Genomic DNA, 26,901 nt, shown 5'->3' with positions numbered 1-26,901 from the left:
GGGTATAATCCTGGCTTTGTTCTAGTTCCCTAACCTGAAAATGAGCATTATAAGAGAACATCTGCTCTCCCCTCCCTATCAGAGTGCTTCTAAAGATCCATCAAGATCTCAAATGTGAAAACGGAAGCCTCAGTATAAGCTGTACAGCAGTGTACAAATTGTTCATTGTCCTACATACACAGGACCACCCTTCCAAAACCAATCCCTTGTCAGGTGAGGCAAGCCCACATTGGTCCAATAATTGGCAGGGTTGGAGGATACGAGGCATGGGATGGAGCCGTACATTCCTGTCAGGTGACGGGGGCTGCAAGAATCAGAGGTGTAGGCCAAATAGCCCATCAAGGAAAGACATTAAGACCCCAAAGTCCATGCACAGAAGACCTGTGGCAAGATGAAAACAGACCTCATCAAGTCAAGAATTCGGGGCCAGAGACCAAATCAGAAAAAAAGCAGGTACATGCATTCGTCTGTGTGTGTGTACATGTTTGGGAGAAGGGGGGTTCCTTTCCGAGGGGTCACTGCTAAAACCCATGAGGTCTTTATGGGCCAATGAGTTCGTGACTCTGAGATCGGTCCAACTGATTGTCCTCCTCGCCCCACCTCAGGAACAGTCATGGCAAGATCGACCTAGTACCAATAGCGCGTAAGGACCGCTTCTTGGGCATGGATGACTTCCTTCTGATAATAAAGAGAACATCACTAACCTATAAGAAGTACTCAGTTCACCAGTCAGTAAAGTGTCTGCCACATGTAACCTAAAACTCGGATGCACAGGGCTTGAACAGTATGGACAGTAAGGGTCTCAACAAGCACCCAAATGTAAGGTATCTTCAAGGCTGGTGCTATCTGTCCTCTACTGCACCATGCTCGGTTTACTGGCATTTCAACCCTCGAGCTCTGGTAGACATGCCTACCAGCAGGCAGCTGCAAGGACAAGCAGCACCAGGTCTTTCTCTAACTGTGGGTCCTATGTGTCCCATTTAACAGCCAGAAAACCTTTCCCCCAACAAACATCCCTTTACAACTCATTGGCCAGAAGTGCCTCCCATGCTCGTGATGAAGCCAGGAACTAGGAAGGAAGAAGAGATCACCCTGATTAGTGTAGATCCGTGTTTTGCAAGGTGGAGCTCCCTGGCCAGCAGCACCGGGACCTGGGACTTATTAAAAATACCACTTCTCAGGCCTGACTCGTTGAATCTGGGGCTGGGGTCTGACAGTCTGGTTTTTTTTTTTACATTTATTTATTTTTGTTTATTTACAGCATAACAGTGTTCATTGTTTTGGCATCACACCCAGTGCTCCATGCAGTACGTGCCCTATTACCCACCACCTGGTTCCTCAACCTCCCACCCCCCGCCCCTTCAAAACCCTCTGGTTGTTTTTCAGAGTCCATAGTCTCTCATGGTGCATCTCCCCTTCCAGTTTCCCTCAACTCCCTCTCCTCTCCATCTCCCCATGTCCTCCATGTTATTTGTTATGCTCCACAAATAAGTGAGACCATATGATACTTGACTCTCTCTGCTTGACTTATTTCCCTCAGCATAATTTCTTCCAGTCCCGTCCATGTTGCTACAAAAGTTGGGTATTCGTCCTTTCTGATGGAGGCATAATACTCCATTGTGTATATGGACCACATCTTCCTTATCCATTCATCCGTTGAAGGGCATCTTGGTTCTTTCCACAGTTTGGCGACCATAGCCATTGCTGCAATAAACATTGGGGTACAGATGGCCCTTCTTTTCACATCATCTGTATCTTTGGGGTAAATACCCAGCAGTGCAATTGCAGGGTCATAGGGAAGCTCTATTCTTAATTTCTTGAGGAATCTCCACACTGTTCTCCAAAGTGGCTGCACCAACTTGCATTCCCACCAACAGTGTAAGAGGGTTCCCCTTTCTCCACATCCTCTCCAACACACGTTGTTTCCTGTCTTGCTAATTTTGGTCATTCTAACTGGTGTTAGGTGGTATCTCAATGTTGTTTTAATTTGAATCTCCCTGATGGCTAGTGATGATGAACATTTTTTCATGTGTCTGATAGCCATTTGTATGTCTTCATTGGAGAAGTGTCTGTTCATATCTTCTGCCCATTTTTCGATATGATTATCTGTTTTGTGTGTGTTGAGTTTGAGAAGTTCTTTATAGATCCTGGATATCAACCTTTTGTCTGTATTGTCATTTGCAAATATCTTCTCCCATTCCGTGGGTTGACAGTCTGTTTTTAACAGGTCCCCCAGGTGATACCATGGAGGATAAATTTGAGAAGGCCAGGTTTAAAACAACCACGGTTTCACCTGAACTGGGGACACACCCTCTCCAAGATTTGGATACATGAAGCAAATCATGGTTTGTTAACAAAAAGGGGGCAACAGTTTTGCAGCATTGGGGACATTGTTTGAACTCTCATAAGCTCCAGAGGACCTTTCACACCCTCACAGACCAATGTCTCTTGGGCCTCACCCCCATAACCATAAAACCAACTCTAATAAAATACCATCTCAACTAGAAGCTTCCTGAGGGCAGGAATCTGGTCCGCTCTGCTCACCACTCCATCCCAGCCCCTAACAGGCACTGGGCCTAGCATACAGTAGGCTCTCAAATCTTTTCAAAATTAATGACAGAATCCTTCTACAAATACTCAAATGTCCTGTAATATTTCGGTGCAAAGGAGGGAGGGGATGATTCTAGAAGCAGGAGAATCTGAAAATGCATTTTGATTGACTCTTGTCCACCATTTGGAGCTCTGCCCAATATGGGAAACTTTCCATTATTGAAGCTACCTGGAATTTGTTATCCTTAGCTCACCTCATCTTTACCATATTCTTTCTTCTATCCAGTGGGAATGATCGTCAAAATAATTCAGTTTGGAGAGTTGGAAAACCAAGTATTTAATTGTGGGTTATACAGCAAGAGTTAGCTCTCTTTGGCTAGGGTCCAGACCAAGGTGGACTAGAGGTCAGGGGCTGGGTCCCTGACCCAGGTGTTACATCCAAGCTCTACCACTTCCCATAGTATAACTTAGGGCAAGTTATTTTACTTCTTGAGCCTGTTTCTTTGTCCCCATAAGGCACTACTATCGGCCCTATTCCATGAAGCTGGTGAGCTTCAGATAATCTCCGTACAGCACTCCCTAGAGTATGTAGGGCATGGAGGAAGCAAACAAATGACTGTCTAAAAACGCAGCAGCTTCGGGACACTCTTATGAGAATGCTTCTTCATTCTTCATGCTCTCAGATGCCAACACTTATTGCTGCCTAGCAAATTAGAGTTAAGGAATTTGACCAATCACGGCCTGATGAGTTTTTAAAGCCGGGCCACACCTGGCCCGTGGTGGGATGCAGTGGTCACCCTGTGAGAGAGAGCACTGGGTTTAGAGCCACAAGGCCTGGCTCGGTCACGGATCAAGGCTTTTAACATTTCTGAGCCTCAGGTTTCTCCCCTTTGAAACATGAAAACTAATGCCTGCCCCACCAAACTCACAGGGCTTTTGTTGGGGCCAGATGGCGTGGGAGCAGGTGTGCCGGGGCCCTCACACACCTTCACACCACTAGGTCTGGCTCTGCTGCTGGTGCCACCCCCTCCCCGGACCCTCGGGGAGCTCTCCCTGGAGCCCCACCCACCACCCTGCCGCTTTGGGTTTCCACGTACTGGGTTTCTCAGTTGCTGGCACAATGGACCACTCCCTTCATCTCAAACCCCCCTCTCTCGGCAGCTGGGACCCCTCCACCCCCAACCTTTGCTCAGCTCCTCTGCCCATTCTCCCTCTGTAACCATCCAAATCCCTTGGCATGCCGGCCAACACTGCTTCTTGCCCTACTTTATACACAGGCCATCACCACCACTCTGGCCCTGAATGCTGTCTGTCAACAAATAAAATAATCCCTAAGATACAATAAGCTACCCTGTGCCCTGTAACAGGCCGCTTCTGCTAAAACTGGCCAGCGTATGATCGACTGCCCACAGCCAACGTCCCTGAAGAACACTTCCAGGATTCCATCACTCAGCTCTCTAAAATCTTCAAATTGACCGCATTGGCACTGCATCAGAAGAATTTTAAAATTCAGAATAAAAAATCAGTACAACATAGTGATTCAACAATTCTCTACATGACTCAGTCCTCTTTAACCCCTTCCCCTGTTTCACACCCATCACACCCACTCCCTTCCCCTCTGGTAATAGTTTGTTCTCTATATTTAAGAGTCTGGTTTTTTGTTTTTCCCTTCTTTCTTGGCTTGTTTTGTTTCTTAAATTCCACATATGAAATCATATGGTATTTGTCTTTCTCTGATGGGCTTATTTCACTTAAATTACACGCTCCAAGCCCATCCATGTTGCAAATGGCAAGATTTTATTCCTTTTTATGGCTGAGTAATATTCCATTATGTGTATATCTCACATCATCTTTATCCATTCATTTATCAAGGGACACTTGGGCTGCTTCCATAATTTGGCTATTGTAAATAATGCTGCAATAAACATAGGGGTGCATGTATCCTTTTGAATTTGTGTTTTTGTATTCTTTAGGTAAATAGTAATGGAATCACTGGATCATATGTTAATTCTAAACTGGAACTCAACCACGAGAAAAAGTTCAGAAGGAATTCAAACACCTGGAAGCTAAAGACCACCCTGCTTAAGAATGCTTGCATCAACCAGGAAATCAAAGAAGAACTTAAACAATTCATGGAAACCAAGGAGAATGAAGATACTTTGTTCCAAAACCTATGGGATACAGCAAAGGCAGTCCTAAAGGGGAAATACATAGCCATCCAAGCCTCCCTCAAAAAAAAAACTAAAAAATCCAGAATACACCAGCTGTCTTTATACCTTAAAGAACTGGAGAATCAATAACAAATTAAGCCAACTCCACACACAAGAAGGGAAATAATCAAGATTAGAGCAGAGTTCAATGAGATAGAAACTAGAGATACAGTAGAACGCATCAATCAAACTAGAAGCTGGCTTTTTGAAAGAATCAATAAGATCCATAAACCACTGGCAAAACTAATCCAAAAGAAGAGAGAGAAGACCCAAATTAATAAAATTATGAATGAAAAAGGAGAGATCACAGCTAACACCAAGGAAATAGAAGCAATCATCAGAAATTATTATCAACAGTTATATGCCAATAAGTTAAGCAACCTAGATGAAATGGATGCATTCCTGGAAAACTATGAACTTCCAAAACTGAACCAGGAAGAAATCGACAACCTGAATAGACCAATATCTAGGAATGATATTGAAGCAGTGATCAAAAACCTACCAAAGAGCCCAGGACCTGACGGATTCCCTGGGGAATTCTACCAAACATCCAAAGAAGAAATAACACCTATTCCCCTGAAGCTGTTTCAAAAAATTGAAGCAGAAGGAAAACTTCCAGACTCTTTTTTTTTTTTTTTTTTGACAGACAGAAATCACAAGCAGGCAGAGAGGCAGGCAGAGAGAGAGGAGGAAGCAGGCTCCCTGCGGAACAGAGAGCCTGATGCGGGGCTTGATCCCAGGACCCTGAGATCATGACCTGAGCCGAAGGCAGAGGCTTTAACCCACTGAGCCACCCAGGTGCCCCTTCCAGACTCTTTTTATGAAGCCACCATTACCCTGATCCCCAAACCAGGCAAAGACCCCACCAACAAGGAGAATTTCAGACCAATATCTCTGGTCTGAATATCTCTGGCCAAGATTCTCAACAAGATCCTAGCTAATAGGATCCAACAGTACATTAAAAAGATTATCCACCATGACCAGGTGGGATTTATCCCTGGGTTACAAGGGTGGTTCAACATTTGCAAATTAGTCAATGTGACAGAATAAATCATTAAGAGAAGAGAGAACCATATGGTCCTCTCAATTGATGCAGAAAAAGCATTTGACAAGATACAGCAACCGTTCCTGATTAAAACGCTTCAAAGTATAGGGATAAAGGGAACATTCCTCAACTTAATAAAATCTATCTATGAAAAACCCACAGCAGATATCATCCTCAATAGGAAAAAGCTGACAGCCTTCCCTTTGAGATCAGGAACACGACAAGGATACCCACTCTCACCACTCTTGTTCAACATGGTATTAGAAGTCCTAGCAACAGCAATCAGACAACAAAGAGAAACAAAAGGTATCCAAATTGGCAATGAACAAGCCAAACTCTCTCTCTTCGCAGATGACATGGTACTTTATATTTTTAACTTAGCAAGGATCTTCCATACTGTTTTGCACAGAAGTTACCTATATAATTTTAGGAAAATTTTATATAATCATATGCATTAAATATGGTGCTTTAAAGAACTGTGCATTAGCTCACCTTTTCAGAACTTTACATTGAGTTTACATGTAAAATTGAAATTATCCTATAATTGTCTTTGCTTGAACACTCTTTATTCAATTCTTTGTCTCATAAGGAAAGTGACATAGTATTCTTCTCTTTCTCTGAAAGCATTTGAATAGGATTGGTAAGGTAGGTAGTTTTAGTTTCAGCTGCAAGTAGCAGAGAACCCAAAATATAATGGATTAAACAAAATAGAAGCTTATTTCTCTGCCATTTAAAATTCCAGGTGGAAGTTATAGGGCTAATAAGGTAGCACCATACTCACTGGGGTCCCAAGTTCCTCCTATCTGGCAGATAGGAGGAAATCTCCTAGTGGTTACCTCACACAGTACTGCTTCGTCCTACAGGATTCATTGAACTCTCTGCACAGCACTGGCTTGCAAAAGACCTCCTGACCTCCCAACATCTGTCTCTCCTTGGCTCACTGAGCCTGGGTCGGGTCCCTTGTATGTCTAAGCCTTCCTGGGGTCCCACTTGACCCACAGTAATGAATGTACCTCTTCCACATCATTGGTAGAGAGCAGATCATTCCCCTTACCATAGTACTCTCCTTTTACCTACAGCATCAATCAGGTCATTTGAAGTCCCTAAACTCTAGGAGACATACATTAAGCTGTCAAAGGGATTCTGTGAAACTCCCCCTAGCTTAGACTTTCCTTCATCAAAGAACAGTCCCATAGTACTCAAAAATTCTCTTCTAAAAAGAAATCCTATTAAGCTTCTTGCTTCTTGGGGAAATACAAATCAAAACCCCAATGAGATACCACTGCGCACCAGTCAGAATGGCTAAAATTAACAAGTCAGAAAATGACAAATGTTGGCGAGGATGTGGAGAAAGGGGAACCCCCTTACACTGCAGGTGGGAATGCAAGCTGGCGTAGCCACTCTGGAAAACAGTATGAAGGTTCCTCAAAGTGGAAAGTAGAGCTACCCTATGACCCAGCAATTGCACTACTGGGTATTTACCCCAAAGACACAATGTAGTGATCCAAAGGGACACGTGCACCAGAATGTTTATAGCAGTAACGTCCACCATAGCCAAACTATAGAAAGAGCCCAGATGTCCATCAACAGATGAGCAGATAAAGGAGAAGTGATATATATATATGAATTTTACTCAGCCATCAAAAAAAAAAAAAAAAGAAAGAAAGAAAGAGGGGCGCCTGGGTGGCTCAGTGGGTTAAAGCCTCTGCCTTCGGCTCGGGTCATGATCCCAGGGTCCTGGGATCGAGCCCCACATTGGGCTCTCTGCTCCGCGGGGAGCCTGCTTCCTCCTCTCTCTCTGCCTGCCTCTCTGCCTAGTAGTGATTTCTCTCTGTCAAATAAATAAAGTATTTAAAAAAAAAAAAAAAGAAAGAAATCTTGCCATTTGCAATGATGTGGATGGAACTAGAGGGTTATATGCTACATGAAATAAGTCAATCAGAGAAAGACAATTACCATATGATTTTACTCATATGTGGAATTTAAGAAACAAAACAGAGGAGCATAGGGGAAGGGAGGGCAAAATAAAACAAGACAAAATCAGAGAGGCAGACAAACTACAATGGACTTTTAATCATAGGAAAAAACCTGAGAGTTGCTGGAGTGGAGGGGTGGGGGATGGGGTAATAACTGGGTGACAGACATTAAGGAGGACACATGATTTAATGAACACTGGGTATTATATAAGACTAATGAATCACTGACCTCTACCTCTGAAACACTATAATACACTATAAGTTAAATAATTGAATTTCAATTTTAAAAACCTTCTTGCTCCCTCTACTATATCCCTTTAGATATCACCCCTGCAAGGTGGGTGCTAAACTAAGGGTCACAAAAAATTTTCTTACTCTTAGCATTCTCTGAACCTTTGGGCTATTATCTATTGTTCTCAGTCTTAGGGGCCTTGGTTGAAACTTGGTAACAACAAGAAAAGTCTCATTCAAAATCCTGTAACATATATCTTTTTAAACAAAGATATATTACTCTGATGATCAGAAAAAGTAGATTTTGAAAATAAATATTTAGACAGTTTAAAATAGACTATCTAGCTGTAAAAAAAGAAGTACAGATTCACCTGCTAGAATATTATCTACCACCAAAGGTTATCAGATCACTCAATTTTTATCAGAATTCACCATTTCAGAAAAAAACTAAAAAATAATATAATGCCTATCAATAGTGGATTTGTTAAATCACTCATGGGATGGCTACCTAAAGGATACTACTCAATCATTAAGAAGAATATGTTTCTGAGTCCCTGGGTGGTTCAGTTGGTTAAGCAACTGCCTTCGGCTCAGGTCATGATCCCAGAGTCCCCCGATCGAGTCCCGCATCAGGCTCCCAGCTCCGTAGGGAGTGTGCTTCTTCCTCTGATTGTCTTCCCTCTTATGCTCTCTCTCACTCTCTCAAATAAATAAAATCTTTAAAAAAACAACAAAAGAAAAGAAGAATATGTTTCTAAAGTTATTAACTTGGAAATGCTCCCAGTATGCTGACATGGAAAAGTTCTCAATATTGAGTAACGAAAGAAAATATAGGGGAGGAGGAGAGTAGTATATGACAGAGGAGTAGGAGACCTAAAGATCATTGGGTCCCAAGAGTTCAGGTAGATAGTTATCAAAAAATTCTGAATACCTATAAACTCAACAGGAGATCAAACAGAAGCAGAGCAGCAATTCTAGGGACAGAAAAGTGACCACTTTCTGGAAGGTAGGACATGTGGAGAAGTGAATCTGAGGCGACATATGGTAAGATAGATGGGGGGAGGAGCCTGCCGCCAGCAAGTTGTAGAGAAGCAGAGCACAAAATCAGAACTTTTAGAAGTCTGCTCCAATGAGGGATGTCGCTCCAAGGCTGGGACAGCATGGTCTCAGGTCCCTTGGGGTCACAAAAAGACCAGGGGTGCCTAAGTGTGGCAGAGTCCCCAGATATCAGAGCAGGTTAGCTGCTGCACAGATGGGGCCAAGGAGGGGGCACTTAGCTCAAGATTACATTAAACTGTGATCCGAGGCACAGTGAGGTCACTGTTCTTCGAGGAAGGACCCCATAAGTAGCAGATCCCAGGAGACCCCCCCCCTTCCTCCTTTGGGAGGAGCCACATGGGAGAGCACTGCAGGAATCTGCTGGGTTTGGAGACTCCAAATAGGGCCCCATGCCAAAGATAGAAACACTTGATCAAATGCATGGAGCATGGCCAGAGACCAGGGAGATAGGAGGATTGACTGCTTTTCTCTGAGGGCACACTGAGGAGTGGGGCCCTGGGCTCTCAGCTCCTCTAGGATTGGAGATTGGGAGGCCACCATTTTCATTCCCATCCTCCAAAGCTGTATGGAAAGGGTTCAGGGAACAAAATCTCCCGAGAGCGAACCGAGCAGATTACTTAGCCTAGCCCCTGATAAGTGCAGTGCAAAGATATTTGCCCTTGGGCAAAGACACTCGAGAATCACTGCAACAGGCCCCTCCCCCAGAAGATCAGCAAGAACATCCAGCCAAGACCAAGTTCACTAATGAATGAGAACTGCAGAACACCAGTGCTAGGGGAACATAGCACACAGAATGCATGGCTTTTTCCCCATGATTCCTTAGTCTTTCAAAGTTAAATTTTTTAAATGTTCGTTATTTTTCCCTATTTTTTTAATGTTTCCCCTTTCCTATTTTAACCTATTTTAACTATTTTATCTTATCAATACTTTTTTAAAAATCTTTTTTGTTTTCATTTTATTAGTCATATTCTATCCCTTCATTGTATTTAACCTTATTATTTGTATACATATAAGCTTTTCTTTCTTTAAAATTTTGGTATACAGTTTCTTCTAGCAGACCAAAATATACCCTCAATCTAGCATATGGCTTTCCTCTAGTCTCTACCCTGATCACATTCTTTTTCTTTTTTCAATCAACTGCTTATCTTGTCAATACCTTTTTAAAAGTCTTTTCAAATTTTCATCTTTATAGTTATATTTGATCCCTTTACTGTGTTTATCCACAGATAGATAGATAGATTTTTTTTTTTTAATTTTGGGATGCAGTTTTTCTAACAGACCAAAATACACCCAAAATCAAGTGTGTGGCTCTATTCTATTCACTAACCTAATCATATTTTTCTTCCTTTCTTTTCCCCTCGGTTTTGGGTCTCTTCTGATTTGGTTAGTGTATATTTTTCTGGGGTTGTTGTTATCCTTTTAGAATTTTGTTCTCTCGTTCATCTATTCTTTCTGGACAAGATGACAAGGCAGAAAAACTCAACTCAAAAAAAAAAAAAAAAAAAAAGAACAAGAGGCAGTACCGACTGCTGGGGACCTAATCATTACAAACATTAGTAGGATGTCAGAACTAGAATTCAGAATGACAATTATAAGGATGATAGCAGTACTTGAAAAAAGCATAGAAGATACTAGAGAATCCCTTTGTGGAGAAATAAAATCCCTTTCTGGAGAAATACAATGAAAATCTAATGAAGTTAAAATAAAAAAGTTATTAATGAGGTCCAATAAAAAATGGAGGTTGTTACTGCTAGGATAAATGAGGCAGAAGACAGAATTAGTGATATAGAAGACCAAATAATGGAGAATAAAGAAGCTGAGAAAGAGAGATAAACAACTACTGGACCGCAAGAGGAGAATTAAAGGGATAAGTGATATGATAAGATGAAACAATAATAGAATAATTGGGATCCTAGGGAAAGAAAAAGGGAGGGGGGCAGAAGGTATATTGGAACAAATTATAGCAGAAAATTTCCCTAATTTGGGGAAGGGAACAGGCATCAAAATCCAAGAGGCACAGAGAGCCTCCTTCAAAATCAATAAAAATAGCTCAATACCCTGCCATCTAATAGTAAAACTTACAAGTCTAGAGACAAAGAGAAAATCCTGAAAGTTGCTCAGGACAAGAGGTTTGTAACCTACAATGGTAGAAATATTAGATTGGCAACAGACCTATCCACAGAGACCTGGAAGGCCAGAAAGGACTGGGATGATATATTCAGAGCATGTAATGAGAAAAACATGCAGCCAAGAATACTATATCCAGCTAGGCTGTCATTGAAAATAGAAGAAGAGATAAAAAGCTTCTAGGACAAACAAAACCTAAAAGAACTTTCAAACACCAATCCAGCCCTAAGGAAATATTGAAAGGGGTTCTCTAAGCAAAGAGAGAGCCTAAGAGTAACACAGACCAGAAAGGAAAGGAGACAACATACAGTAACAGTCATGTTACAGGCAACACAATGGCACTAAATTCGTATCTTTCAATAATTATCCTTAGTGAAATGGGCTAAATGCCTCACTTATGACACAGGGTATCAGAGTTGATAAAAAAAAACCCAAAACAAACAAACAAAAAATCTTGTTGTCTGCAGGAAACTCATTTTAGACCTAAAGACACCTCCAGATTTAAAGTGAGTGGGTAGAAAACAATTTATCATGCTAATGGACATCCAAAGAAAGCTGGGGTGGCAATCCTTATAACAGATAAATTAGGTTTTAAGCCAAAGACTATAATAAGAGATGAGGAAGGACACTATATCATACTTAAAGGGTCTCTCCAACAAGAAAATCTAACAATTTTAAGTATCTATGCCCCTAACATGGGAGCACACAACTATATAAACCAATTAATAACAAAATCAAAGAAACACATCAATAATAATACAATAATAGTGGGGTCTTCAACAGCCCCCTCACTGAAATGAACAGATCATCTAAGCAAAATATCAACAAGGAAATAAAGGCTTTAAATGACACTGGACCAGATGGACATCACAGATATATTCAGAACATCCCATCCCAAAGCAACAGAATACACATTCTTCCCTACTGCATATAGAACATTCTCCAGAATAGATCACATCCTGGGTCACAAATCAGGTCTCAGCTGGTACCAAAAGATTGGGATCATTCCCCACATATTTTTAGATCACAATGCTTTGAAAGCATTTGAAAACATTGGAAAGGACTCAAATACATGGAAGCTAAAGAGCATCCTACTAAAGAATGAATGGGCCAACCAGGAAAGTAAAGAAGAATTCTTTTTTAAAAATTCATGGAAACAAATAAAAATGAAAACACAACTGTTGAAAATCTTTGGGACACAGCAAAGGCAGTACTGAGATGAAAGTATATAGCAATACAAGCCTTTCTCAAGAAACAAGAAAGGACTCAAGTACACAATCTAACCCTACACCTAAAGGAGCTAGAGAAAGAACAGCAAAGAAAGCCTAAACCCAACAAAAGAAACCACAAAGATCGAGCAGAAATCAATGAAATAGAAACCAAAAGAACAGTAGAATAAATCAACGAAACTTGGAGCTGGTTCTTTGAAAGAATTAATTAAGACTGATGAACCCCTGGCCAGACTTATCAAAAAGAAAAAGAAATGACCCAAATTAATAAAATCATGAATGAGAGATCGCAACCAACACCAAAGAAATATAAACAATTATAAAAACATATTATGAGCAAATATACACCAGCACATTTGACAATCTGGCAGAAATGGATGCATTCCTAAAGATATATAAACTACCAAAACTGAAACAGGAAGAAATAGAAAACCTGAACAGACCCATAGCCAGTAAAGAGATTGAAGCAATCTTCAAAAAATCTCCCAAAAAACAAGAGCCCAGGGCCAGACGACTTCCCAGGCGAGTTCTATCAAACATTTAAATAAGAATTAACATCTATTCTCCAGAACCTGTTCCAAAAAAGAGAAATGGAAGGAAAACTGCCAAACTTATGAGGCCAGCATTACCTTGATCCCAAAACCAGACAAAAACCTATCAAAAGGGAGAATTACAGACCAATATCTTTGATGGATATGGATGCAAAAATTCTCACCAAAATACAAGCCAAGAGGATCCAACAGTACAAAGAATTATTCACTATGACCAAGGGGGATTTATTCCTGGGCTGCACAGTTGGTTCAACATCCGCAAAATCAATGGAATACAATACATTAATGAAAGAAAGAACAACCACCATATGATACTCTCAATAGATGGTGAAAAAGTATTTGACAAAGTACAACATCCTTTCTTGATCAAAACTCTTCACAGTGTATGCATAGAAGGTACATACCACAATGTCATCAAAACCATCTATGAAAAAGCCATAGTGAATATCATTCTCAATGGGGAAAAACTGAGAGCTTTTCCCCTAAGGTTGGGAACATGGCAGGGCTGTCCACTATCACCACTGCTATTCAACATAATACTAGAAGTCCTAGCCTCAGCAATCAGACAACAAAAAGAAATAATATGCATCCAAATCAGCAAAGAAGAAGTCAAACTCTCACTCTTTGCAGATGATATGATACCTTATGTGGGAAACCTAAAAGACTCCACTCCAAACTGCTAGAACTCATACAGGAATTCAGCAAAATGTCAGGATAGAAAATCAATGCACAGAAATCAGTTGCAATTCTATATACCAACTATAAAGCAAAGGAAAGAGAAATGAAGGAGTTGACCCCATTTACAATTGCATCCAAAATCATAAGATACCTAGGAATAAATCTAACAAAAGAGGCAAAGAATCTGTACTCAGAAAACTACAGAGTACTCATGAAAGAAATTGAGGAAGACACAAAGAAATGGAAAAATGTTCCATGCTCATAGATTGGAAGAACAAATATTGTGAAAATGTCTATGCTACCTAGAGAAATCTACAGGTTTAATGCATCCCTATCAAAATACCATCAACTTTTTTCAAAGAAATAGAACAAATAATCCTAAAATTTATATGGAACCAGAAAAGATCCCGAATAGCCAGAGGAGTGTTGAAAAAGAACACCAAAGCTGGTGACATCACAATTCCAGACTTCAAGCTCTACTACAAAGCTGTAATCATCAAGACAATATGGTATTGGCACAAAAACAGGCACAGAGATCAATGGAACACAACAGAGAACCCAGAAATGGATACTCAACTCTATGATCAACTAATCTTCGACAAAGCAGGAAAGAACATCCAATGGAAAAAAGACAGTCTCTTCAACAAATGGTTTTGGGAAAATTGGACAGTCACATGCAGAAGAATGAAACTGGACCTTCAGTTTCCTTACTGTATCCTTACACCACACACAAAAATAGACTCCAAATGGATGAAAGACCTCAGTGTGAGACAGGAATCCATCAAAATCCTGGGGGAGAACTCAGGCAGCAACTTCTTCAACTTCAGCCGCAGCAACTTCTTCCTAGAAACATCGCCAAAGGCAAGGGAAGCAAGGTCAAAAATGAACTATTGGGACTTCATCAAGATCAAAAGCTTTTCCACAGCAAAGGAAACACTGAACAAAACCAAAAGATGACCAACAGAATGGGAGAAGATATTTGCAAATGACATATCAGCTAAATGGCTAGTATTCAAAATCTATAAAGAACTTATCAAACTCAATACCCTAAGAACAAATAATCCAACCAAGAAATGAACAGAAGACATGAACAGACATTTCTGCAAAGAAGATATCCAGATGGCAAATAGACACATGAAAAAGTGCTCAACCCCTCTTGGCATCAGGGAAATACAAATCGAAACCATAGTGAGATACCACTTCACACCAGTCAGAATGGCTAAAATTAATCAGTCAGGAAACGACAGATGTTGGCAAGGATGGGAAGAAAGGGGAACCCTCCTACCCTCCCAGACTGTTGGTGGGAATGCAATCTGATGCAGCCACTCTGGAAAACAGCATGGAGATTCCTCAGAAAGTTGAAAATAGAGCTACCCTACAACCCAGCAATCGCACTACTGGGTATTTACCTTAAAGATACAGATGTAGTGATCTGAAAGGGCACGTGCACCAGAATGTTTATAGCAGCAATTTCCACAATAGCCAAACTATGGAAAGAACCTAGATGTCCATCAACAGATGAATGGATAAAGAAGAAGTGGTATATATATACAATGGGATACTATGCAGCCATCAAAAAGATGGAATCTTGCCATTTGCAACAATGTGGATGAACTAGAGGGTATTATGCTAAGTTAAATAATTCAACCAGAGAAAGACAATTAGCGTATGATCTCTCTGATATGAGGAATTTGAGAGGCAGGGTGGGGGGTGGTTGTCGGGGAGAGGGAGGGAAAAAATGAAAGAAGATGGGACCGGGGAGGGAAACAAACCATAAGAGACTCTAAATCTCAGGAAACAAACTGAGGTTTGCTGTGGGGGTTGGGGGCAGGGATAGGGTGGCCTGGTTATGGACGTTGGGGAGGATATGTGCTATGGTAAGTGCTATGAATTGTGGAAGACTGATGATTCACAGACCTGTACCCTGAAGCAAATAATACATTATATGTTAATAAAAAATAAAAGAAAATATAGAAGATGACCCTGTAATTGTTTTTAAAAACCCTCCTAGCTCATGCAACGTGAAGAAGTAAGCTGACACTGTCAACCCTGACTCCATTTTTCTTACCCACCACCAACAGAAATTTGGTGAAGACTATTGGCTTTACACACCCATACCCACCTCCTAACTCAGCTTTTTCTATACTTGCCTGCCCCTAGTTCCCAGGAGTCTATCCCAACATAACAAGCAGAGGGATCCTGTGAAAATATAAGTGAGATCTGGCCCCCACATTGCCTAGAATCCTCCATTGGCTTGCCACATCATTCATAATAAAAGCCAGTCTTCACAGTGGCACATGAGGCTTATAGACATGACTTTTCTGGCTTCCTCTCAGGGCTCTGATCACCTCTCCTGCTACTAATGCCTATATTCACTGAATTTCAGACTCAGACATGCTAGGCACACTTCTGCCTTGGAGAGTCTTGGCAGTGGCTCTTCCTTCTACCCTATTCATCCACCTGGCTCCCTCCCTTTCCACCTTCAGGTCTGTAGATCAAAGGGCAAGGGCATGCACCAACATGCAACCCCTGGACCAGGCTGAACTCAGGCTGTGAAGGATCAGCAGGAACAGAGTCCCCTTCTCTGAGTACCCAGTTGAGAGGAATGTTGAGTAGAGCCCTAGAAGAACACACCACTGGAGTTGGGCTACTGGACACATTTTTATAGGGAAAAGGTGAGAATAGCCTTGCATGAGAGGAATGAAAATGTTAGATTCAGGTTCCAGCTTGCCCAGCACTTGGATCTCCTGGAGAATCCTGGTCCTATGAGAAGTTGAGTCCTGGCACAGGATGCGAGAGAGAAGGAGCCCTGGGGCATAACCAGACAGTGCTGCTTTTTACTCCACTAGATGCTGAGTTTTAAACTTTTTATTTTGAAATAATTAAAAGTTAAGAAACAAGTAAAGAGTCAAAGTACCATTCGTTCTGCTTCCCTGGTGGTGACATCTTATATAACTGTAGTACACCACCAAAACCAGGAAAATGACCGGTTGACAAGACTATAGACCCTATTCAGTTCCCACAAGTGTCTAAGTCCACATTCACATATCTATGTGCGTGAGTGTAGCTGGATGCTGTTTTATCCCATGTGTATACAGATATGGGTAACAACCACCAAAATCAAGACACAATCTAACTTCTTCCTACTGTCTCTTGGTACTCATGCCCACCCAAGCCCAATTCCCCATCCCTGTCCCCTACAAATAACTGTTCTCCATATATATGTTTGTCATTTTGAGAATATTATATAAAGGGAATCAAACAGTGTGTAACTTTTTGGCATTGGCTCTCTTCGCTTAGCATCATTTTCTGGAGATTCATCAAAATGGTTGTGTAATACTAGAGTTTGTCCAATTTTTAAAAAAAATTTTATTTATCTGACAGAGAAAGAGCAAGAGAGGGAACACAAGCAGAGGGAGTGGTAGAGGGAGAAGCAGGCTTCCTGCCAAGCAGGGAGCCTGATGTGGGGCTGGATCCCAGGACCCTGGGATTATGACCTGAGTTGAAGGCAAACGCCCAACAACTGAGCCACCCAGGCACCCCTAGAGCTTGTCCCATTTTTATTGCTGAGACGGACTCTGTGGGATGGAGTTCCCACAGACTTTGTGTGTGTGTGTGTGTGTGTGTGTGTGTGTGTGTGGAGTTCCCACAGTTTTACCACTCACTCAAATGAAGGACATCTGGATTGTTTCCAGTTCGGGGCTACTGTGAATGAAGCCATATCAACATTCACGTAGAGGTGTGTGTGTGTGTGTGTGTGTGTGTATGCATGTCTTCACTTCTTCAAGACAAATGCCCAGGAGGGCCACAGCTGGCTTATGTTTGCATGTTGAGCTTTTTAAGGAACCACCAAACTTTTCCAGAGCAGCTGCACCATTTTACATTCAATCGCCTCCAAAAGTTTTCTTGTGGCCTTTTTCAATCTCTCTCTCATCTCCCTCCCTGTCCACGTCCCCCTCTGTCCCATATATCAAGTTGCATTTCCTAGAGTTTTACATAAACGAAATCATACAGTATGTATACTTATTTGGTCTGGCTTCTTTTACTCAGCATCATCACTCTGAGATTTGTCCAAGTTGTAGTATGTACCAAGAGCTCATTTCAGGGCACCTGGTTGGCTCAATCAGTTAAGCATCCGCTCAGGGTTCTGGGATCAAGTCCCACATTGGCTTCTTCCCCTGCCTGCCGCTCCTCCTGCTTGTTCTGTCTCTCTCTCTCTCTGACAAATAAATAAATAAAATATTTTTTTAAAAAAATAAGAGTTCACTTCCTTCTCTTGTTAAGCAGTAGTCTGTAGTTGGAGAGAATACAGGTTATTTACATATTTCCCGATTGATGGACATTTGCGTTGCTTCCAGTTTTTTGGCTATTCCCAATAAAGCCGCCATAAACATGCAAAAAAAAAAAAAGTGATTCCATTTCTCTACATTCTCACCAGCATTTGGTGCTGCCATTATTTTCTATTTTAGCCATTCTAATAGATGCCTATTAATATCTCACTGTGGTTCTAATTTGCATTTCACTAATGGTTAGTGACACTGTGCATCTTTCAATGTGCTCATCTGTCACCTGTATCTCCAGTTTAGTGAAACATCCATTCATGTCCCTTGCCCATTTTATTTATTTTAGAGACAGAGTGCATGTGGGATTGGGGAGCAGGAGAGGGAGAAAGAGAGACTCCCATGCAGGCTCCACGTCTAGCCCAGAGCCCAACATGGGCTCAGTCTCACAACTCTGAGATCATAACCTGAGCCAAAATGAAGAGTCAGATGCTAAACCAGTTGAGCACCCAGACACCCCATTGCCCATTTTGTAACTGATTTTTTACTATTGAATTTTGAGAGCCCTTTATATATGCCTATATATATATTGTAAGTATAAGGCCTTTGTCAGATATGTGGTTTGCAAATATTTTCTCCCTGTCTATAGTTTATCTTCGGTTCCTCTTAACAGAGGCTTTTCAGAACAAAAGGGTTTTTTTTTTTAGTTTTGAAGTCCAATTTAGTGATTTTTTTATTTTATGGATCATACGTCAGCTGTGTCTAAGAATCCATCACCTTGTCCTACGCTGCAAAGAGGTTCGATATTTTATTCAAAAAGTTGTATAGCTTTACATTTACATTTATATTTAAAATCCATGATCCAGGGATGCCAGAGTGGCTCAGTTAGTTTGGTGGCTGCCTTCTGCTCAGGTCGTGATTCTCGATCCTGAGATCGAGCCCCATGTTGGGATCCCTGCTCAGCCCTCTCCCTCTCAGATCCCTCTCCCTCTGCCTGCCATTCTGCCTACTTGTTCTCTCTGTGTCAAATAAATAAAGTCTTTTTTTAAAAATCCATGATCCATTTTGAATTAATTATAGCACAGTGGGTAAGGCAAGTTTCACTCTGTGTCTTTGCACAAAGGAACTCTCTAGAATAAGGGTAAAAGGAGGTCCCAGGAGAATAGCTGTGTGCAAGACACAGAGGATGAAGAGGCCAGACTGGAACCACATGACAGAAGCGCTAGCCATACTGAGCACTGCCACCACCATGCCTCCTGCTGCAGCACCAGCTGACCGTCACCAAAGCCAGAGAGTCCAACAAGAAAGAAAGGGACTCAAAATCCAGGAAATGGGGAATCCAACTCAAGACATTCCTAGGAGAAGGCTATGCATCAGACCAGAGAGAGAGAGATCAGTCCATCTGGAAGGAGAAGGAGGTGTCCAGGAGCCATATTTGGGGGAAAACCATAAGGGAACAAATATATATGGATTTGATTGGACTTGTAGAAAAGCATACCAAGAAGCCATTGGAAGGCATAAGAAAGAACTAGAAAGAGGACCAAATGAAAGGGGGGAAGAGGGCCCTTATTAGCTTCAGGGAAAGACAAACGAAAGCAGATACAGTGATCTGTACCCTATAATGCTTAGTACGAACAATATTTATACAGGCACAATAGTATAAACATGGAACGGTCAGCTGAACAAAGGCTGTAACATGACTCTGGTGGGAAAATGGGAGAGGGAAGCAGAAGACACAGTATAAGAGAACCAAGTCCTCAATTACCATCGTAGGAAATTAATAGAAAACGTCTAATATTGCTAAGTCAAAAGAGAGCACAATACACATATTACTTAGAAATGCAGAGATATGTTAATGCCAGGAATGAAAAGCCAAAGTTGTTGAAAGTGGTTGCAGAAGGGACCACGGGAAGGAACGAGATAAGAAGCTCTAATAATTGGCTATAAGCCTTCAATAACATTGGGCTTTTAACCTACCTGTGCATATATTGCTTTAATAAAATAAAAGCTAGGGGTCCCTGGGTGGCTCAGTCGCTTAAGTAAAAGCCTTCTGCTCAGGTCAGGATCCCAAGGGTCCTGGGATTGAGGCTGGGGTCTGGCTCTCAGCAGGGAGCGTGCTTCTCCCTCTGCCTGCCACTCCCCCTGCTTGTGGGCTCTCTCTCTTGCTATCGAGCTCCCTCTCTCTCTCTCTCTCTCTCCCTGTCTGTCAAATAAATAAATGAAATCTTTAAAATAAAATAAAATAAAATAAAAGCTTATTTTTGAAAATGAGAAGTAGTGCCACGTTGTCTAAAACAGCAGAGAACACGATGCTCTCGTTCTTTCCCTCCTCCGGGTACGATTCGCTGATGCAGGTTGTACATCAAGATTCCAGGAACTAATGGACCAGCACATGTGAAACTTATTCCTTGGCTTATGCCCTAGCCACAGTCTGCTAGTGACCTTCCTTCTAAGGATTTTGTCTTGTGATTTGTTAATACTTTTCTGGTAACACTGCTTCCAAGCTTAACTGAGCACACTTCCTCATTGAACTGCAGGTAATGCAATTTCAGTACAGACAGGATAAAGAGCATTCTTGAAACACATGCAGAAAACTTCTGCCTGATTTGATTTCATTATTAAGTGTGTTCCTGAAAAAAGTTAGATTCATTGCAAATAATTGTGTATTAAATACTCTCCAGTAAATTTTAACATCATATTCTTGAGGGAAAAAAAAAAAAAATTGACCCCAACCAACAACGACGACAGTGCTCTCTTAAGACTCTCATTATTTTCAAAAAGCCCTTGGAAGTGATTGATTTATACAGTTTGTTCACATAATTTTCCCACACAGCCAATGAAAGAAATTAGTCAAGGAGAAACTAACATTTGCTGAGTGCCTATTATGTGTTAGGCACTGTGCTAGGGACTTTAATAAATGTATTGTCTACTTTAATCTTGGCAACTACCCAGAGAAGTAGATAGTATTATTCCCACTTTACATTTAAGGAAACCAGAGCCTAAAGATATTAAGTAATTTTCCCAAAGCCACACAGCTAGTAATTCAAACCGACCATCAAGTCTTTTCACAAGAAATGTATGTAATTACAATTCCCAGCATTAATTTGAGCTTTGAGTGCTCTGATTCCATAGGGCTTTAATATTTAAATAGCCATGTATGATTTAGCATTGTTCTAAGTGGGAAACTTAGAAAACACTGACCTCATCAGAATTTTTTAAAGTATGACCATCTCTTTTGATGTAATAGTCTGAAACCAACAAATGTTTACTGATCTAATGATTAATTAAAAGGCAATATGAGATTCAAACAGCCATATGAGCAGAACACTGTATTAAGGGAAGAGTAACTAAAACCAGATCAAAAATAACCCCCACCCCCAAAGTCTCATGACCTTGAGCAAATTGTGTCAGCTTTCTACAATAAACTGTTGGGGTTAGAGTAGCTATCTCTCAGGGTTCTTCTGCCATTAAAAAAAAGCGAAAAGAATACTACGCATTTTTGAATAAGCACACAGTAAAGTGAAAAGTCCACCATAAGAATTTTAAACTTACCATTGTTATAAAAGGTTCAGGGCTGCAGTTTAAGCAATTTCTCCCCCCATGTAAACGAAATTACATCCAATGGGTACATCTAAACATTCACTATGAATGTACAATGTGAGATTTACCTGTGTTAGCAATGAGCAGAGTCGAGTCCCAAAATTTGGGTGACCTCCCCTGACAGCCTGACACTGATAAAAGTAGGTATTTCTTACAGATTTCTAACAGTGTAAGTTTGACACTGGCCTCGACGCAGATGGAGAAGCCAAAAGATTCCCTTCCTGCCTCATGTTACCCTTCCATCAGATACCCACTTTCTACCGGTAGGCATGTGACGCACTGAGCTGACACACAGACCACAAAAGAAAAACTATAACCTGGCAAACGGAGCATAACCCAACCAACCCCTTGAAAAGAGAAATTAACAACAGCCGATAGCAGTTTACCTCAACCATGACCTGGAACCAGGTGACCAGCCGGAGAACATTACCTTGGATGGTAACACATGATTTCTATTTACACTGATGATTTTCTAACAAACAATAAAGTTGAATTACCTTTGTTTCCTGAGTCAGGATGTGCTGGGGAGTCTTGCTTGTGTCATGATGTTATGTCCTCCAGATCATTCATTTCTTCCCTAAATACAAGATTTAATAAAATCTCAGTAGCCATCCTCTGGTATTACATTATTCTGCCCCATCCCTGTCCCACCATCTCACGTATCTCTTTCAAAGCATTGCAACATGATAGTATTTTTCCAATTTTGTAAGCAGAACAGCAAAAATCTATCAGATAATTTGGTCCACTTACACTACTCACATCTCAGAATTAAAATCAGGCTATAAAGGTATGTAATAACAGACTGAAATTTTATTACATTGCCATTGTCATTACATTTATTTTATAAGTCAGTCATATTATAACCTATGAAGCATTTATATTAATGCATTTGATGGTCACTCATTCAACACTATTAAGAACGGTTACGGCGCGGCAGCATGTCACATCCTGAAGATTGATTAATGACATGTCTTAACTTTCATGGAAAGACACACAACCCAGGGATTAGTGAGGTCCCTGAACTCTCAAGCCAGTTTCCCCAAGGTCAAATGCTGGCTCTAATACTTACCAGCCAGATGACCCCAAGCAAGTAACGGAAGTTCTTAGTGTCTCAGTTACCTTTTCTAGAAAAGTAACGAATAATAACCGTGCCTATTTCATATGAGCTTTTAGGATTAAATGAGTTAATATTTATAAGACAGAACTATACCTCATACACAGGAAGTGCTCTGATCATTATATAAATGGTCATTAAGTAAAATGGAATTCATTCTCTAGTGAGGGAGTCAGACAATAAATAAATAAGAAAATTGTATCTAATCGTGGGGGACAAACATCAAGCAAACAATTTACAATATATTTCAAACACACCCATTCCTGTGAGTGGCAGGCTGTTATTTGGATGAACTCCCCTGCTGAAAACAATTGGGCACCAAATCAGCTTCAGGTTTTGATAGCCTCGTGGAAATAGAGGGGCGGAATCAGAAGCATAGGGCTCACCCAAAGAAGAGCGATCTTCCTGTTTTTTACCCGAAGGACCACAACCTCGGGGTTTAAACAACTTAGAAGTAAGCTGTACCCACGTTTCCTACCCTCCACAGGTCTGCACGGATAATTAAGTTGCTTTAAAACAGAAAAGATCTGTTAAGGGGTTGGGGAATAATGAGTGGATTTGTCCCCAGAGGGTGTGACCAAGGGCAAGTGCATACATAGATCTCTTGCTTTCATTGTCCCAAACTCAGCCATGAACTTAGTGTAAAGTGGTCCCATCTACTAGTGCCCCTAAAATCTGGAAAATCCTTCCGAGAGTAAGTTATCTTTGCTTTTAGGCCTTCATTCTTCATGCAAACAGTTTTTTTTAAATATTTTATTTATTTGACAGAGAGAAATCACAACTAGGCAGAGAGGCAGGCAGAGAGAGAGGAGGAAACAGGCTCCCTGCAGAGCAGAGAGCCCAATGTGGGGCTCGATCCCAGGACCCCGGGATCATGACCCAAGCTGAAGGCAGAGGCCTTAACCCACTGAGCCACCCAGGCGCCCCCATACAAACAGTTTTTTAAGGAAAATGAGGAGCATACAATAATATCCAAGAATACAGAGAGGCAAGATTGACAAGCAGAAGGAAGAGTGGGAAGTTAGGAAGAGTCAACTGGCATTGCTTGAATTTCAGAGAGCCCAATCAGCCTTGCTTGCTCGGGTCAAGTATAAAACCAAAGTGATTTTGACTCACAATGTGTGTTCTTCCATATATGCCTTCACGTTAACCTCACAGGGTACAGGATGGAAGGCTATAAAAAGTGGAACCCAGCTCCAGGCAGACATAATGCCCACTCTCTGAAGTTTGTAAACTAAATCCACCAATGCTGATGTGAAAACACAGAAAGGAGAGAGGGAATATCAAACTATCAGGACATCGATAACTAGGAAGGAACTGGCCATGGGAGATAAGCATCTAATTTTCTTAGCTCCTCAGAAGACTTAATTTTTTCATTTAAATTCAATTAGCCAACATATAATACATCATTAGTTTTAGATGTAATGTTCCATAATTCATCAGTTGCATATAACACCCAGTGCTCATCACATCACGTGCCCTCCTTAATGCCCATCAATTACCCCATCCCCCTACCCACTTCCCCTCTAGCAACCCTCAGCTTGTTTCTTATAAAGAGTCTCTCAAGGTTTTTCTCCCTCTCTGATTTCTTCCCAGTTTTCCCTCCCTTCCCCTATGTTCCTCTCCACTGTTTCTTATATTCCACATATGAGTGAAACCACATGATAATTGTCTTTATTTCATTCGGCATCATACCCTCCAGCTCCATCCACATTGATGTAAATGGTAAGCATTCATCCTTTCTGATGGCTAAGTAATATTCTCTTGTATATACATACCACATCTCCCTTATTCACTCATCTGTCAATGGATATCTGGGCTCTTTCCACAGTTTGGCTATTGTGCACATTGCTGCTATAAACATTGGGGTGAATGTGCACCTTCAGATCACTACAGCTGGGGTAGCAATCCTCACATCAGACAAACTGGATTTTAAACTAAAGACTGTAGTAAGGGAATCATACTTAAAGGGTCTATCCAACAAGAAGATCTAACAATTACAAATATTTATGCTCCTAAGTTGGGAGCAACCAATTAATAACAAAATTAAAGAAATACATTTATAATAATAGTAGGGGACTTCAACACCCCACTCACAGCAATGGACCAATCATCTAAGCAGAAGATCAACAAGGAAACAAGGTCTTTGAATGACACACTGGACCAGATGAACCTAATAGATATACAGAGAGCATTCCATCCTCTCAACAACAGAATACACATTCTTCCCTAGAGCGCATGGAACATTCTCCAGAATAGATCACATACTGGGTCAAAAATCAGGTCTCAACTGGTACCAAAAGACTTGGATTATTCCCTGCATATTTTCAGACCACAATGCCTTGAAACTTGAACTCAATCACAAGAGGAAATCTGGAAAGAAAGCAAACACTTGGAGGTTAAAGAGAATCCTACTAAAGAATGTATGGGCCAACCAGGAAATTAAAGAAGAATTAAAAAAATTTATGGAAACAAACCAAAAAATGAAAACACAACTGTTCAAAACCTTTGGGATAAAGCAAAGGTGGTCCTAAGAGAGAAGTACATAGTAATACAAGCCTTTCTCGAAAAATTAGATAAAGTCTCAAAAACACAAGCTAATCTTATTCCTAAAGGAGCTGGAGAAAGAAAAGCATCTAATTTTCAAAGAATGGAAGCATCCACAAAAGAAAGGAATGAAGGGGGGCCGTGTGGGTGTCTCAGTCTGCTAAGCGTCCAACTCTTGAATTGGTCATGATTTCAGGGTGGTGAGATGGAGCCCCACAGAGGCAGACAGGCTTTGCACTCAGCAGGAAGTCTGCTTGAGATTCTCTCTCTCCCCCCCTCTGCCCCTCCCCCGATCCTCTCTCGCTCTCAAATAAATAAATCCTCAAAAAAAATAAAGGAATGAAGAAAGGGAGGAAAGGGAAAAGATTAAAAGAGTAAATGTAAAAATAGGGGCAAAAAGAATAGACCTTAGCCACATTTAGCTCTGGGTGAAATGAATGTAAATGACCTTTATTTTCTGCATTTTGATCAGCTGTATTTCTTAAATTTTCTCATTGTGGGTTTTCCATTACTCAGGTCCCACTATAAATTCTTTAAGGGAAAATAATCAATTTCCCAGACTCCAAGGCAATGCCAGGTTTGCTATGATTACAAAGGCCAGGTTTAACCTTGAAAGTTCTTATTTTAATTTCTAGTATGTAAATATTGCCCTCTAGGAATTCATTCTCTTTCACCTTTGAATATTATCATTTATTGCACTTAAAGGTGCACCTGAGAAAGAAGCAATTTAATTAGAAAGAGAGAGGAAGGAAGGAAATGTCCTTACTCAAGCCATGAACACATTCTGAAAAATAAAAAATGACAAGATAAAGTATTAAGAAAAGTAAGCACTGACCAATTTAAGCATATTTAAATTCTATAAAATTAAAAGTCACCCACTAGTCACTGGATAGATAAATCAACTTTTCAATCAAAGTGACTTATTTTACAGTTGCATTCTCTGTCTCTATAAATTTTCCCATCACTTAAACATTTCACTAAATCCTCCTTCCATAAAGAACTATCCAGGTTGGTCAGAAAAAAAAATGTGACAATATTCTCTTTTTTCCCTTTGAACAGCATAATTTTTTTCCTCTAATAGACTGTATCAAGGAGAACACTTTTTGGCTGCTAGTAACAGGAGACTGTATTTAAATCTGTGCCTAAATCATAGGAATGCATATTACCTCACTCAACCAGTTGTCTGGAGGTAGATGGTTCCAAGGTTCTTTCAGGGGCTTCTCAATATCATCAAGACCCAGACACTTCCCATACTCCCATGCCATCCTCCTTAGTATGCTGATTTTTATTCCCATGCCTATTGCCTCACTGCTGCAAAATGGCTGCTGAAACACCAGACATCACATCCTCATGCTATGCTTAAATATAAGAATCAAGGGTATAGCAAAAGATAGTCTTCTCTCAGAAGGCTCTGTCCTTTATCCAGAGAAGAAACAATTCCAGAAGTCTTCGATATGGCCCCAGAACTGTATCTATGGGTATACCTAATTACAAGGGAGGCTGTGGAAGTATCTCCTTTTTAAGCCTTCCTCCTTGATCCAGTGGCTTCATCTGTGATGGGATGGCACTAGAATGAGTTGTCCTGTCCTCCCCTCCCAGGGGGTGGCCTGCATCTGTTCCAGTCCTCGTGCTCTGAAAGTTTACTCTCTTAAACTAATCACAATAAATGTGTGAAGTTGCCTCACTTTCAAATATACACTGTTG

At 40.9% G+C, this 26,901-nt stretch overlaps 1 long non-coding RNA gene across 6 annotated transcripts in view; it reads right to left on the bottom strand.

The window, feature by feature from the left end:
• LOC123952217 overlaps positions 1 to 26,901 on the bottom strand; it is a 41,181-nt gene that overhangs the window by 10,706 nt on the left and 3,574 nt on the right. For all 6 annotated transcript variants that reach the window (XR_006820578.1, XR_006820575.1, XR_006820574.1 and 3 more), the window contains exon 2: positions 22,034 to 22,113. This is a non-coding gene — a long non-coding RNA (uncharacterized LOC123952217). The remainder of the gene's footprint in view (positions 1 to 22,033; positions 22,114 to 26,901) is intronic.

The sequence above is a fragment of the Meles meles genome, chromosome 10 (assembly GCF_922984935.1).
Source record: "Meles meles chromosome 10, mMelMel3.1 paternal haplotype, whole genome shotgun sequence".
Taxonomy (NCBI): domain Eukaryota; kingdom Metazoa; phylum Chordata; class Mammalia; order Carnivora; family Mustelidae; genus Meles; species Meles meles.
Note: the sequence above shows the minus strand (reverse complement) of the source record. Positions and strands in the feature narration are given on the sequence as shown.